This window comes from Vigna radiata, unplaced genomic scaffold (genome assembly GCF_000741045.1).
Source record: "Vigna radiata var. radiata cultivar VC1973A unplaced genomic scaffold, Vradiata_ver6 scaffold_131, whole genome shotgun sequence".
Classification (NCBI taxonomy): domain Eukaryota; kingdom Viridiplantae; phylum Streptophyta; class Magnoliopsida; order Fabales; family Fabaceae; genus Vigna; species Vigna radiata.
Genome location: NW_014543258.1, coordinates 201,671 through 207,256, shown reverse-complemented (window position 1 = coordinate 207,256; position 5,586 = coordinate 201,671).

Below are 5,586 nucleotides of genomic sequence, written 5' to 3'. Positions count from 1 at the left end.
GTAAATGGAACTTTGAATTCATAATGAAATGCTGTTGAGATTTCTCCAGATATTCTTTTCAGAGTTCAAACACTTTGTGCCTATTCTGCACATTCACCTCTAGCTTCCTTCCCTTTTGGAAGGCTTTCGGAGCTTGAGATTCATTGATTCACCTACACACCTTCATTGAGACATCCATCAAACACTTACCGTGCCTCATCTTCATCCATCTATCCGCTGCTTTCTCTGGTTTTGGAAGTGTTCGTGATTGAATTGCAAGGATACTTCCATCATTTGGTATCAGAGCCAGCTATTCCAGTCACGCTTCAAGAGCTAAGTGCTCTTTCCTCAAATTTTATTTTTTTTCTCTGTTGTCGTGTTGTTCTGTTATGTTTCCACTGTTCCATTGTTGTTTGCTTTGCATTTTCTGTGTTGAGTGAATTCTTTGTTCGTTCATTGTTCTATAGTGTTCAATTTTCATTTTAATCGGTGCATATCACCTTTTTGAGTCCAATTCATCATCCAATTTTACACTCTGTTTCTGTCACGGTCTTGTGCAATTAGTTTTGCCGTTTTTACTCTATCACTCAGTTTTACTTCTGTTCAGCATGTGATTGTCATTTGGCTATGTGTTTGATGCATTTCCTAACTCAATTTGATCATACAAAGCAAAGACGCATTGCCTAGCTTTAATAAAATCACTTTTGAAGCTTTGACTGACACTATCTCTGCATCAAATGGTGTTTTCTGGTTTGAATTGGTACATGCTGTTGTAGTCCAAATTTTTGGTGTTGTCTACTTCGTGCAACTTTGTTTCATGTGTTTAAATGTCTTTGAAGTGATTCCAACACATATGCTTCATTAAAATTCAAATTGAGTGTGCCAGTTTCTCATAAACAGATTATAATCTCTGCATCTGTTATTTGCTGCTGCTAGCATGAATTCCATTCGGTTTTGTGCATTTCATGAGTTTCACCAGTTGTGAACATGTTTGATTGATAGAATTATGCATGTATGTGGTGTTAGGCGTCACCATGTCTCGCTGAATCTAAAAAACCATATTTGAGTTGCAGCAAAACTTTGTTTTACTGAGACAGCACCTGTCACGGTTTTTACCAATTTTTATTTTGGCTTTTGCACCGTGCCTATGTCTTTGCCTGAGTCTTTTAGGTCAATTTAATTTCTTCTAGCTCCTATATTTTAGCTAGATCTAGTTACCTAGGGCCTTTCCAATCATATTATTGATATATCCAGCTTTGCATCTCATATTTTCTTCATTCCTGCTACTGTCTAGCCAATTTCTTTGCATAATTGGCAACTCCACATATCATTTTGAGTTTAATTGAATTTCTGTGCATTGTAATTGTTAGTGCAAGTGTATTTCACCATTGGAAACTTATTTCAGCTATTGCCTTGGTTCATTTTTATTAAATCTGCAAAATCATAGTTTGACTTCCCATTTTTGCTTGAAAATTGGAACTNAACTAGTCAAATTGTGATTCAGTGGATTTTGGCACAGTTTGATTGTTTCCACACCTATATTTGGTGCATCAAAGTTGCTTGTTACTGTTCATTTGGTCACTTTTGCACCATTTCACCAAATCACACCTTAAACCCATAGCTTTGCTTCAATTGAGGAAATGGACATGTCATATTTTACTGTGGCAGTTTCCTTTACTGTTTGAGTGCTTGCACACATCCATTATGATGATATAAACTTGCTTGAGGTGTCATTTGATCCTTTTAACCACTTCCACTGAATTCACCCACTGCAGTTCCAATTTGCTTGCCATTTTTCACTTTTTGGTGCAGTTTTAGTACTTTAATTCTGCATAATTCACAACTGCCTCTGTCCATTGCTGCATCAACTTGTTTCTAAGCATTATCAATGTTTCAGAAAGTCCATTTGGTGATTTAAAATCTGAACTTACTGTTCATATGGTCATATTTTGTACCAGCCGAAAAATCCAAGCCAAAATACCATATTTTAGTGCATTTTGGGAAGTGAATCAATGAGATTTTGATCTGCACGTGTCTTGGCTGTTTCTCTGGTTTGAACATATCCCAATTGATGATAGAAAGTTGTTTGAAGTGTCAATGAACCATTTACCTTCATTCCATTCAAATTGACCATTGTTGTTTCTCATTTGTCAGCAACATTTCATTGCTGCAACAGGTTTTTATTGCTGTTGGCCGTGGCATCCTACCATTCTTAATTTGGATTGGCAAAAGCTAGGGGCTTGTGTTTTTCACCAACTTTTCCATCTGATTACAACCTCAATCAAACATAAAAAGCAACAAAATACCCCTGCAATCCACTTACCATAGGTAGAAACAGAAAATTCACAGTTCATTGTGGCCTTTTGTCAAACACTTATGCATTTTATCAAACAATTTGCATTGCACAGATTTTCCTCATTGTTTTTGAGTCATTTCTTGCTTTTATAATCTGTTCTAGTTCCTTTCCTAGGCTCCTTCTGTGTGCTACCTTTTATTCCAACTGTATCTCACTTGAATTCACCATTTTTGCCTTCCATACTATGCTAGCAATCTGGTTTTTGGCTAATTAAATTCTGGTGCAACAGCTGACCATTCTCTCACGGTTTGGTGTGTTTGGCAGTAGTGTGTGACTTGATTTTAAGGTGATCCAAGTTCCACAAGCTTCCTCCAAGAGGGTAGCATCTTAGGAAGTGGAGAGTTGTAGAATTGGACACAAAGGTTGTTCTCCAAGCTGCAACTGACTTAAGAAACCAGTAGCATTTCTCCACCTTTCCTACTACAAAATTCAAACACTTTGGAAATAGGATATATTCAGCTTTTGTAGTCTACCATTGTCTACATACTTTAGCTCATCCTATTACTTTTATAGCCTTGTATCACGGAACCTTTGAAGTTTAATTTGCTTTACATTTTTCAAACTTAAAGTAACTTGGGAAAATGCTTTTCAAGCAATTCCAAGTCTACTAAGCAACATTGTAATAGTTAGTTCCCACCTCTTAGAGTGAAAGTGTGTCAAGGGGCACCAAGTGTCACTTGCACTTTCACATAGGGCCGTTTATCATTGTATTCCATTTCCATTCATTTACTTTACTTTGCTTGATTGACTTTTATGTTTTAAGTCTCCGTGATACTTAGGAGCGCATTTCATTTAGTTAAACCTTCGTTTGGTTTCTAGGATCATAACATCCTTGCATTCAAAAGGTTTTGAAAGACTTCTATCTAGAAACTTGGGTGAGAAACGTTGGGAGACACTCTGGCTAAGGGAGGACAAGGTTTCTAAGCTTGTCCATTGTGACTCACCTCTCCTTCCTGGGAGCTATTCGGTTTCTTCACCTCTAGAATCTTTATAGAAGTCATTCACCAAAAACAAGCAAATTCTCTATTCAAAAAGTTTTGATTCATACTTGTGAAAGGCTTTCAAATTTTTGTGAAAACAATTTCTCTACTTCACAAGCATGAGTCACTCTAGTGTTCAAGGTAATGTCACTCAAGATCAAGAGAACATAGAATTGCGAGACGAACTCAATAGAACCAAGGCTGAGTTGAATGAGCTAAAGCAAATGGTCGCCAATCTTGCTATCAATCAAAGCGGGCACACATAAGGGAATCACTCTCATAGGCAAAATCATGATCAAGATGATCATTCCCATCATAGTGATCACCATACTTACCAACCTTATGATCACTATCAACGCCCTCCTAGGCGTCATCATAACCATAGAGACCATCATGTGGAACCTAAGCTTGATCTTCCTCCCTTCTATGGTAGAGATAATGTTGAAGAATACTTTGAGTGAGAGATGAAGGTTGAACAGATTTTTGAGTGCTACCACATTGATGATAGGAGGACAGTGACCTTAGCCACCTTAACCTTTCAAGGTGCAGCCCTCTATTGGTGGACATCCATCATAAGAGATCAAAAGATGCATGGCGACTACACCATCCAATACTGGAATGAGTTGAAAGCAGCCTTACACAGAAGGCATGTCCCGACCTACTATGCTAGAGAAGTCATGGACAAGCTCCATCGACTTCAACAAAGAAACATGAGTGTTGAGGAATACCGACAAAAGTTAGAATTACTCATGCTTAGAGCTAGGATAAAAGAGGAAGAGAGATTCACAATAGCTAGATTCCAGAGCGGCTTAAACTATGAGATCCGAGATAAAGTAGAACTCTTACCTTACTAAGATCTCAATGATTTTGTTTAGCGATGTGTGAGAGTGGAAGAGCAACTTAGAAGAAAAGCTTCCACTAAAGGGAATTACCTTACCACCTCTGAGTATAGGAAAGATTCAAAGAGGGAGGGTAGTCCATTGAGGTATGATAAACCTCAAGAAAAAGAAAAAGAGAAAGAGAAAGTGAGAGGTAAAGCAAAAGAGAGAGAGCGAGAAAGAAATACCCCCCATAAAGAGTCTTCAAAAGAAACAAGGGGTAGAGAGACTAGATGCTTTAAGTGTGGAGAAAGAGGACATTATTCTTCCGAGTGTCCTCACGAAAAGTCTACTTATCTCTTGGACCACCAATATGAAAATGAAGATTCTTCTAGTGATTCGGATACTTCCATATATGAGGAAGAAGCCTTACCTTGTGAAGGTGAGTTATTGTTGGTTAGAAGACTTCTTGGAAGTCAAACCAAAGAGCTAGAACAATCTCAAAGGGAGAACCTATTTCGCACAAGATGTAAAATTTTTGAAAACACTTGTTCATTAATTGTGGATAGTGGTTCTTCTAGCAATTGTTGTAGTTCTAGAGTGGTGAACAAATTAGCCATACCTACTATTCCTCATCCCAAGCCTTATAAGCTTCAGTGGATAACAGAGGATGAAGATATAGTAGTGAACACACAAGTAACCATACCAATATCCATTGGCAAATATGAAGAAAATATTTTATGTGATGTTGTTCCAATGAATGTTGGGCATGTTTTACTTGGTAGGCCATGGCAATATGATCATAGTTCCACTCATGATGGCTATACCAACAAAATAACTTTCCTCCATAAAGGAAATAAAATCATATTGATTCCTCTTACACCTAAACAAGTGAAAGAGGATGAGATAAAAATCAAAGAAAAAATTGAAAAAGAAAAACAAAAAGAAAATAGGTTGGACAAGCAACCTTCTCAAGCAAAGAAAAAGGAGTCAAAGGTATGCATGATGTTAACTCCTTCCTTAGCAGGTAAATACCTTGACTATCCTTCTCAAAAACATCACTTTGATTCTCCATTTCATCATGGGGAATGTTCCAAACAAAGTGAAAACAAAAAGGCCACGATTTCTTCTAATAAATTTTTTGTCACAAGGCCTTCATTTCATATTCTTCTCTTTGCATATCTCTTATTCATCATATTTACTTTTGCTATCTTTTGTAGATATATCTTTGCCCAGGAGGACGGTAAAGACCAAAGTTGTCATTCTTCTTTCTTCCCGATTTGAGGACAAATCGTTTTTAAAGAGGGAGGGAATGATGGCAACCCCTAAAGGGACTTCCCATCCAAAGAAGTATCAACTACACTAAGACTATGAAAGGGAAGTTGATTGACAACTTACTTTTACTTTCTAAAGTCTTAGCATGATTCATCTTTGCTAAATAACTTTACATTGT